Raw genomic sequence first — 11356 nt, 5'->3', positions numbered from 1 at the left:
CTTGACGAGGCAATAATAGGGCATAAATAAATAATGAGCCAGATTAGGACGCTACCTTGAATTGCCTGTTTACTTGAGCACCAGAATCCTGTAAAGACTTTTCGTGTGCCCCTCCTGGGTCTCCAGGCTGTTCCTTTGGAAGGGGAAGCGAGATCTTCATGCAGTTTTTTACTTGGATGTTCTGCACAGTACAAGTTCAGGTGTTTAATTTTAGAACATGAAGTGCCTGCTGTTTGTGTTAACAAAATTGCATGTCTCACTCCACTGGGTTTATTGGTCTCCCTCCTTCCCCACCTTTCTAGCTACATGGCTTTTAATCATGTAAAGTGGAGATGTTAGTTTTGCTGCGTTTTATTACAAAACCTTTGTTGCAATAAAGATGCTGCTAAATAAATTGAATTAAATGGGCTTTTTTCCTTCTACTTTCAACTATCTCCATGAGTTAGCAGAGTCTGTATATAATTAAATCCCTTCTCTTTGTGCTGTGGAAAGCAGCAATGATGAAAAATGTGTGTGTGCATTTTATATCCTTGTTGGGTGTTTGGCAAAAGCGCCTGTGATTTTTCCTGTCCCTTGTGGTTAGGCAGAGGGATACGAATGGGAAGGTCAGGGTTTTTCTTGACATAACTCGGTTCCCCCTCTTAGCTGTTTCCCTGTGGATGCTGTTGGTGGCCACAGCAGCCACCAGCCGGAGCTCTCGCACCGGCTACGGCAGAACCGCCGCTTCGAGATGGGCCAAGTGCCACGGGGGAGGAGGTGGCAGAAGGACAGAGGGACCGTGTGTAGCAGACAGGCTCTGCCAAGAGAAGAGATGTCTAATGCACCTCGGTTCTGCTTGGTACCACTCCAAAAGGTTTGGGGGTGTGCAGGGCAGTCACAATTCATGTTCTTACTCGTTTGTTCCTGACTTTTCACCCACTGTTTTGGTGGCTTTCAGAAATAAGGTGGTAGCCAAAGGCTTGTTGATCTGTTGCATTGTGTCTCCCTCTGGGGTTTGCATAGGCCCTACCATAACATGGCAAAGCTTCCCCAGGAGCCTTCAGCAATGCAAGCCAGGACGCGAGTGTCACACCAGCAACTGGCCATGGGCTTTTTATTTTCCAATTTTGATTCTGCCAAGCACAGGAGGCCAAGCCTTGTGTTGGATGCGCATGGAGGAGTTCAGAGGAGGAAAGGACGTGCAGATGGACAGAGGAATCCAGCGGAGGGAGGGCATGGAGATGGGCAGCAGAGCAAGATGCAGGAGAGGTGACCTGGGTGGTGATGGTGGCTGCGGGCAGGGGAGCGGCAGAGACCCAGTATCAGCCCCGCCTCAGCTGCCGGACAAGGGACTGCAGGAGCAAATGTCCATGGCATCACAAGCCACCCTTCACCCATCGGGCTTTTTGGTGCCAGGTTCTCCCCGGCCCTGGCGAGACGTCGGCCCTGGCACCTTCCAATGCCGCTCGCTCGCCTGTTGGAGATGAACCAGTGCACAGTTCCCATGGAGACTCATCCCTCCCGCTGCATCAGTGCAGCCGGAGCCCCAGAGCTTCACGGCCTTTTCAGGCTGGAACAAAACATGTTTTCCACCGCATTTTAAAAGGGGGATTTATTTGCAATTGGGCGAGCTGGCGGGCTTACGTGCTTTCTGTTGGTCACTGCTGGAGGGAGCTGGAAAATACCCTGGGTGTCAGGGAAAGTGTTTGCTTCTGCTCTGCACCGCACCAGCCTTGGGCACGGAGAGGTTTTCCCCTGCACAGCTGTTGAGCTTCGTGTGGCCACGGCACAGTGGTGACCCTGAAAGTCTGTCCCAGGTGGCCGATCCCTGAAGCGACGCTCAAAATTGGTCACCTTTACTCACTCTGGCTGGCGCAAGGTGAATCCCGCTGTGTAAGAGCAGAAAGGTTCCCAGTTTGGGGTTCATGGTGTTGAGATATTTGCTCTGGAAAAGCCGTTTTCCTCTGCAGGTAACGGTTTTCGGCATCACATCCAGTGTGGTGCAGCTGGAGCCCTGTTGCTACACAAGGTTCACTATTCCCGATCCTTAGTGCCTGTGCCCACAGGGGTTTCCGAGACCCAAGAGAGTGGAGTGAAGACATAGCAAAGTCCTTTCGGGGCTAAAGTCATGGTTTCTTTTTAATGTTCAGGGTCATAGTGCTGGTCTGGGACAGGATAAGGGAAAAATCTGCCTGGTAAGAACTTACAGCCTGGGCAAAATAAACCCTCTCTTCATCTTAAGATATTCATAATGAAAATGCAAATGGTAACTGGGATTAAACGGCTGCGTTTTCCTCCCCAGTGTCAAGTCTTTTCTCAAGATGAGCGTCCTCCAGGCTGCCCACGCCAACAGACCTACAAGTGCACTACACTGCAGAAGTTTCACGTGGGCTCCCCAGGGCAGGCAAGAGCCATCGCACGTGTGCCCGTGAGCTCGTGGTGTCACTGGGCTGCCTGCCAGCCAGGCTGCACATTTCCTGCGGGATTCCCAATTTCAGGATTTCCTCTCTTAAAAGCAAACAGCAAAGAACCGCTCTGGCAGGTGAAATCCTAGCAAGAGGAAATCTGAGATGTTGTGCTTTGAATTAAGCCTTTTGTGGTGATGTTTGACAGTGTTATAGTTGAAAATTTAAAGCTTGTTTGAAATGGAAAGTCAAACTTGCAGGAATGGAGCCATTTAGAGCTCTGGAAACTTTCTCTGCGTTGTCTTCCAGGCAAAATTTTGCCTAAATAGGCATATTGTACAATGTGACCCAGGTTAGAGTTTGAGGTCAAAATACACCCTTGAACCAGGATTTTGTGTTGGATTTGGCTCTTGTCACTGCTCAGCAGTGTCTGTGTTCTCATCAAGGGCTGTTTTACTGCCCTGTCCATGAGAAGCCCTTCCAGGGGCTGCAAGGAGCTGTTTACTACCTTCAAGCTGCTTTTTGCTGAAAAACGTGAATTAAAACCCAGACAAAAGCTTGCAGAAACGTGAGAGCCGAGGAGGGTGCCCAGCTGGGGCAGGGTGCGAAGCGCTGGCCCAGGAGGGAGATTTCATGCAGCAAAAGAGCAGCTGCGGCTCGGGACTTAAAAGGCGGATTTTGTAGCGCATCGTCTTAATCACGCGCCCGGAATTTGGGTGATTTGGGGGCAGTTCGGCACAGCCGAGGCACTGTGGCTGACCCTGAGCAAGATGTTGGAGGCATCACCCACGGGTGAGGTGCTCGGAACAGGTCGGGGTGGGTTGGCTGTCCGTGTCCAGGGTGGGTTGTCTGTCCGTACCCAAGGTAGGTGTTGAGCCTGAGGAAATTTCTCCCATGTTCACAGCCGGGTGGGAACGTGGTGAGGCGGGTGGTTGGCAGCACCTCGTCTGCAGCTCCGCAAAACCTCCGTTTGCTCTGGCTCTACTGGCCCCGGGGCAGCCAAAGCTCCTCCTTCCCAACTTGCAAAACCCATTTCTGCCTTTTTTTTCCCCCAGCTTCATTTCCCATTGAAAAAACGCAGGGAAGAGCAGTGGTGCGGGGCCGGGGCAGCATCCCACTCACTCAGTGCTTGCTGCCACGCTGCTTTGCATTCTGCATCAGGTCTCCGCACCAGAAAAAAAAACCCTTTTGCTTTCCTAATGAGGACGATTTTGACAATTTGCTTGCACCGTCCCCCCTCTTCCCTTTTCCTTTTCTATTCTACTTCAAATTTCGTTAGAAATAGATGAGTAAATACTGTGTACGTTTGTGTGGGAGCAGTGGTGGCTTGCGGTTTTATGATTTTCCCCCCAGCTGTGATTCATTGCTTTTTATATTTTTTAATCTATTCCCCCACACCCCCCTCCTGCTTCTCCCTTTCTCCTGTGCAGCCCAGCAGCTGTCGTTATCAGTGAAATGACTTGACATTATTTTGCTGTACTTTGTTTCTATTCATTGATTTGTTGAATGAAAACTATTTATCTGGGACTGACAGGCGAGATTGGAGCCTTTCAAGAAGAGGCAACTCTGCGGTATAATTTTGCTCCAAAGCGCGCAGAGCCAGAGCTCTGTGTTAAACCAGCCTGGCTGAAATCTTTGCCCTGATCATGCAGAAGCTGTGGCTGCGAAACCTACAGAGATGTTTTATGGGAAAGAAACAAAAAAGTGTTTTCTAGGAAAAGCATCTTTCCTTTCCCCACCTGGCTGCCCTGGGCAGCTCTGCTGGGTTCTTGCCAGAGGGAAATTTGGGGTTTCTCTAGGGATGGGGCTGGCGGGAGGTGTGGGTGGGGAGGCAGATGCTGGGCAGGAGGTATTTGGGTGAGGATGAGCCGTTCCCCCTTGCGTGGTGAGCAGGAGCAGTATCCATGTGTGCTCCTTTGCCTCCCATCTTCTCCATCCCACATGAGCGCATCCCTATTCGATGCTGGGCATCCAGCAAAAATTACCCCCTGGGACCTGATAAGCCTGGAGAGAGGATTTCAAATCTCCAAATATAGGTGAGAAGCGATGGGGATCTGCAGGGAGCATAATCAGCCTGGTTACTGGGTTTTGCGCATTAATATTAAGGATAACACTGGATATTGAGGTTGCAACATCCACGAGGTTGTGCCATCCATGGTCGAGGCTGCAGCAGGTCCTGGGACACTGATGCTCATCCCTGTGAGGATGGACAAGACGTGCGGGGTAAGAGATGCTTTGCATTGCTTTGCATTGCTGCACAGACAGAAGTAGGACTGGAAAATACGCTTGGTTTTCACATTGTTTGTACTCAGGTCTCCAGGGTTGGGGTTTTTTTAAAACTAAAATCACAGCAACCTCTGTGATTTTAGTTTAAAAAAAAAAAAACCCAACCTGGCCACTGTCACCTAAAATGACAGAAACTGGTTCTCTGCCAGCACTGCTCAGAAGAATCCCACATCTTTTGCTCCATCAATACCATCCCCACAGCTTGAAGGACAGGTTTTGCCTGGGGAATACACTCTTGTTTGAGGGATTCAGGATCCCTTTTTTCCCACAGAGCCCCGGGTCCTTTCTTCCTGGCACAATCAGCCCTCTTGCCGCTTTTCTTGCCTTTTCTTCCACCGCTTTCCCACATTCTGTTCACACCTTCATGAATATTCAGAGGCCATTGGCCATATGAAGCTATTGAGAGCTCTTGTTAACACTCCTCCTAATGACATGCACCTTCAATAGAAAACAAAAACACAGATAAGAGCTTGTTAGCAGAGACCCTTGTTCCCCACCTAACAAGGTTTCCATTGACTCGGACACTTGTGGTGACACATTGCTTGCTCTCACTGTTGCCTCTTTTGATTTGCGACTGGCTTTTTCGGAGGGTTTTTTATTTTATTTTTTTCCTTTCCTTTTTTTTTCCTTTTTTTTTTTTTTTTTTTTTCAATTGTGCAGTTTTAAGCTAATTAAGAAAAAGGTCAGGTCTCCCCAAAGGTCAGGTCTCCCCGAACAATGAGTTACGGTGCTACAATGAGCCCGGGGAGCCCCGCAGCCCCAAATTGGTGGCCGACGGGCTCTCCTGCCGCAGCGTGTGGGAAAGTTGTGCGGCGAGGGGCATCTCTGCCCAGCGGAAAGAGCCGCACTCGGGTCAAGAGGTGATTAAAACCCAACGAGAGGCTCCGCAAAGGGGCTGAGACCACTCGCCGCAGTTCCCAAGGGCTCCAGCCTGGCTGGACGTGCCTGGTGGCCAAAGTGCTGTCGCCAGTGCCGTGCTGTGGGGTGACTCTTCCAAAACACGAGCGGGCTCCTGTGACTGCGTTGCCACGCTCCCGAGATGCTCCCGGTGATGTTGTTTCTGATTTACGGCTGTACACAGAGAGCAGAGCCTTGTATCCATGTCCCAAACCACCTTGGGGCTTTTCCCCGGGACAGAAATCCCATCCAGCTTCCAAATTCCATCCTCCAGCTGTGCTTCATCTTCCTCCAGCCACTTTTATTAGCCTGGTGCCACCCATTTGATGCTATGAGATATCATACCACGCTTGTTGCTGATGTTTGTTTGTTTTTATTGCTGTTTTTTTTTTTCTTTTTGGCCACACTTCATTATTTCTGCCATTATTAGGCTCTCACAGCGTTGTTTGTCATCTTGTCAGGCCCCTGAGTTTCTATGGATACTGCTCCCCTAAGTGGCCACACTATCAATTAAGACAGATCCGTGTCTGAACTCCAGAGGACTTTGGGAAGAGCCGGAGAGAATTTCCCTGCAATGCTCTGGTTGTTACTGAGCTGCCTTTTCAGTAACAACTGAAAATAAGCGTTTCCAGTCTCAAAGGCAAGATCACCTGCTTGGCAAGTAGAATGAGATAGAGGGTGGTAGGAGTTAATAATAAACCACCTGATTTTATATATATGTATATAGTGGGCTGTAATATATAAGCAATAGTGACATAACCATCATAGTTACAGAAGTAAAAGGCACCAGCAAAGAAACCTGTGGAATAAAAGGACATTTAGTTTATTGTGCTATTTTGGGACTCTCTGGGAGCAGGGAAAGCCTCTCTTCTTCCTTCTTAATGCCCAGCTCAAGTACAGACACATGTGTGAAGCTGAGAGAATGCTGAGTATTTTATTCTGAAGATGAGACTGCTCAAATGTTTCCAAATAGAGAAATTACAACTTGTTTTCCTTATTGGAAGCAGCACAAGCAAGCAAAATGAAAGGCGTATCACTTTCATTGGGAAAAGCAGGCAGGGGAAGATTGTACTGGGTTTACTGGGGCTTTACTGGGAACAGGCTGAGCACATGGACCGGCTTCACCCATCGCTCGGCACTTCCTCGCTCTCCTCTCGCACACCCAGTATGTTTCCATGGACAAATCTGCTTCACCTGCTGAATTTCTTTGGCGGCTGATGTGGTATCTAACAGTGCTGTGAGAGCTGGCGTTGTCTCCATGCTTGTACCATAAAATGTAAATATTTAATGAAATATCAGAAGGTTTCCAAACTTTTGGCCGGACAAACCCCGAGCGCTGTTTGCATTTACTCTCCAGCGAGAGTTAGTATCTGGGGGCAGGAGGCAGCAGGGGAAAAGGCTTTGATTTGGAGCTGACTCTTGGCTGATGATTACAATTCTTTATATGCTCTAAACTAGTTTATCCATCCCTAGGTGGATGTGTGCTGCCAGTAGTGCTGTAATATCCATCGAGGGCCGCCCTGAGGTACAAGGAATAAACTCATACGTTATTAGCTAATACAGGAAAGTGATTCGGTATGGGTCTCAGAAGCTGCAGTAGATAAATAGGATGATAAATGTTGGCATTATCAGACGTGACTGACTCCTCTGTCTCTGTGATTTGGTAGTGCCCAGTAATTAAATAGTTGGAGCCTAATGTGTTTTAAACTAGAGCTGCAGCCTGTAAATCATGGAGATTACGCTCTTCCCTGCTGTGTGCTCTGTGGGTCAGGAGGAATTTCCACTTCCGCTAGGGATCGTGTTCATCAGGACTGGGGAAGGCAGCACCGACCCTGCTGCTGCTCCTGGGCAACAATCCTGGTCCCGGAGCCCCCCCGTCCCAATAGAGCATCGTCTGCAGCCCCGGCGGGTCCCAGCCCCGTGTCCTTCCCATCTTGGGTTGTCTCAGCTGTGCTGGCCAGAGCAGCTTCGTGCTCATGTGCAGGTGCAAACACACCCAAAATCACCCTAAAAACCAGGGTGCAAAACATGCTGGAGGGGAGGATTTGCTCCCAAAACCTGCGCTGTGTCACTGTGAGAGCATCAGCCCCTTGGGTTGTCTTTGCTTTCAGACAGGATTTTCATTATTATTGTTTTCAATTATCCCAATTTCATCATTATATTTACACCAAGGTTTAGTTTTCTTTGCAGCCAGACTATGATCTTGTACTAAATTAAAATGTTTTGTGGTTTTATTTTGGTTCCAGTGTTGGGTTAACAATTGGACTTGATGATCTTGAGGGTCTATTCCAACTAAAATGATTCTATGATTTATTTATATAGGTTGTCCAAGAAGGAAACCCAACTATTCCTAGCTCCGCTTGAAGCTGCACTGAAGTTAAAGTTACTTTTTATCTTTATACAAAACTAGTTTTTGTTTCTCATCATTTTATTTGGCCAGACCTGGTTCTTCTGCAGGAGGCTGGTTGCATTACGCAGTTTCTCCATTAACATTTAGCAAAGGACAGATTTAAATGTTTCCGTGCCATCTATCCAGCCATTTTACACCTTTTAACACTGTTCCTGGATTAGCTCAGGCTTTCATTGGAAAATGTCTCTGTGATAAGTGGCCACAGGTTCAGCAGACGTCGCTCTACAAGAGACCTGCTGTAATGACCCTGCCCACACGCAGAAATGCTGCCTGGAACCACAGTCTGGATTAAAACCTACCCACGCTTTTCCTGGATATATTTATTTCTAATAAAATCTGTTTGTACCTCAAGTTCTTTCCTCTTCCAGCTCATGCATTTTTAAATAAAACAAGTAATTTTGCCATATTGTCACAAGCTATGGTCACTGCGGTTCTGCACACAGCAGTCAGCAGAAACTTTCCTCCGATGGGAAGGATAAATATGGGTTATTCTGTTTTAGCTAAAATAAATGTTTCTTCTACACCTTTTTGCAGTAGAAGCTGGTGATCTTCAACCCACAGCCTGAAGCAATAACTAATATTGCTTGCAGCAAGATTAGCGGTGGCTTAACAACTGGTGAGCAGGAATTATTGGAGAGGAGTTTGTGTTTCGGAAGGCGTAAAGTACAACCCTCCGCACCGGGCTTTGCTCATCTGTAAATCACCCTGTGGCTTGTTTCTTCCAGACGCTGTTGCTGTTTTGCCTTCCAGCTTATTTTCAGCCTGCCCATTCCAGGTACCGATGTGACCCACGACCCGCACGAACCCGAGGGGCTTCGCCCTGCAAATGGTCCGGCAGTTCCACAAATAAACCATGGGTAAGTTTTTCCCATGATGAGACATCTCTGGAAAGAATGAATTCCCAGCCCTGGATGACCTACACTCCTACGTTTTGAACAGGAATGAAAATTCCCAAATCCTGTCCCCCTTGGAGCTAGAAGTTTACATTTCCTCCTGTCTGGTCCCCTCCTAACCAGAGTGCTCTTTCAGCTAACGGTGCCTTTGGCTGCTAAATGCTTTTCTTTTTTAGCATAAATATAAATGACTCAGATGAGAGTGGTGTGTGGAAAGCACTAGAAGCCACCCGATCTGATACAAAGGGGATGGGGATATTTTAGCCAAATGAGCTGGTAAATGGAAAATGCAGCTGAATGTCGACAAATGCAAAATGATAATTGGGGGCAGTGGATGGAAAGGGGGTGTATAATAGTGGGGGCACGTAGGAAGTGTGACAGCCACAGAGGGGAGGCAGCGGTTACTGCAAAAATCCTTGGAATTACCCACCTAATGCTGGGTGGAATGGAATAAAGTCCCCCCAGGCCCTGACGCACATCAGCAAAGGTGCTGATGGGGTTTGCAATATAAAAAGGTTTGCAGAGGTTTCCCGAGGAAGCAGCCAGCCCACGGCTTGGCAGCAGGAATAATAAATGAGTCCATCATGTCCGATCAACTGCTCCTTACAGCGCCTTTGCCCTGGTACCTCCTTTAAAATAGCAAAGATGGGTTGTTTCTGCAAGTGCGTTACAAACGCCACTAATTCATTGGCTTTTGTGCGTGTGGGCAGGAAAGCAAAGGGGTTCAGGTTTGCCTGCAGCCAGCTTTTATGGTCCAATCAGCCAATTTTCTGTGTAACTATAATAAATCACAGCGACAGCCACACAGGATGGCGTTGTCTTTATGTAATTATTCCATAAATCGCCCTATTTTCTCCCCCCAAAAGCTCCCCTGGTTCCTTTTTTTTTTTTTTTTCTGGAGAAGGTTGTTATCCTGAACACAATAAGACAAATGTGTTTGAAGAACTTATTTTGTAAGCAAAGGGTAAAGAGACTGAGCCTGCTCTTTTTTCCATCATGCGGGTGTTTGCTCCCTTTGCAAAGCAAGGGACACAATCTTATGGCTCAGGAAATCAAGCGTGAACTCTGTGACTGAGGAAAAAGCATCTTAGTGAAAAGCCGGTCAACACCAAGCCAAGATGCCAAGGGTTGACGATGGGGAGAGTGACCAGGGGACGGGTAATGGCACTTGGAGGTGTCTCCTGTACTCTGTGATTAGCTTCACCACGGCATTTGGCTCCTCTGCAGGAAAACACTTTTTAAAATTTTTCCCACATTACATTTTGCAATCCCACACGGTGGTGACAAAGGGAAGCTGTTGCATCTTCAAGTTGTCCTTGTGCAAGTGACATTTTTGGGCACTTTGGCTTCCCAGCTCACCGCCCAGCCCTTGCTGAGCTGCTCCGTCTGAACAGGCAGCACGTTCTGCCCCAGATTTGCTTCTGAGAAGCTTTTAATTCTCTTCTTATTCATTTTCCATTCCCATCCCCTGGCTAACTCCAATTTCAAACTGCTTAACAGGGAGCGCACAGACCAGGGAAGGTTCTGCCTGCGAGAAGCCAGATAAACTATTCTCCTGTGGGCACTCGCAGTTATAAAACCCACACTATTTGCGTACAGCAAGACTTTGGGGACCTCTTGGCTTGAGTTGTGTTTTGATAACTGAGCTTGTGTTGTTTCTCCCTCTCCCTGCCCTGGAGAAGATACTTTTTAAAAAATACAGCAAGTGGGAAGTTTAAAAAAAAAGACCTTTTCCCAACAAGGATATAAAACTTCCATCAAATTGGCCATGTCACTAGAGACCCAAAGCTAATAAGTTGATCTTACAACTGTATAATAAACTCATTTACTAGGTTTTTATTTTAAGAGTTGGTGGTATTAATTAGATTGATATGGCCCATAAATCACTTGATTTGGCTGAGCCCTCAGATACTTGTAATTTAAATTAATACAAGTGCAGCTTAATTAATCTGATTAAATCCTGGGACAAGCAATGTACTGTTTGCAGCATCCTGGAGTATGTTACAGGGGAAAATCAGTATTTTAAGGTAATGCAGCTTCATTGGAGGGTCAGATCGGCTCAGCTGGTGAATGAAGGTACAAGAGTGGAGCTGCAGAAGATGCAACCCAAAAACCAGCACAAGGTGTAAGGGGAGAAGCTCAACCTGCACAGCTGGGCATCGTTTGAACATCATGAAAATGGGTAGCTTGCTGGGGCGAGGAGCTGAACTGCACAAACTCACAGCACCCGCTCTGGATTTGGGGAGTCCTGATCTCCTTCCATCATTTGGAACCAATAATGAACTCCCCAGAAGGTGAGTTTAAGCCATTAGTGAGTACAAGCCACAGCCTGATCTCCTTTGGGCTCACCAGCTTGATTTTTTTTCTCCTTTTGGCACTGCTGAGAGGAGATAACATTTCTTACCCACGGTGAATAATCAATTAGTTGGTTCCTCTGTGCCCAAGGGAGCAGGTCCCTGCCAGGCACGAGCTGCCTTGTTCCCCGG

The sequence above is a fragment of the Nesoenas mayeri genome (assembly GCF_963082525.1).
Source record: "Nesoenas mayeri genome assembly, chromosome: 11".
In the NCBI taxonomy this organism is placed as follows: Eukaryota; Metazoa; Chordata; class Aves; order Columbiformes; family Columbidae; genus Nesoenas; species Nesoenas mayeri.
This window is presented reverse-complemented; position numbering follows the sequence as displayed.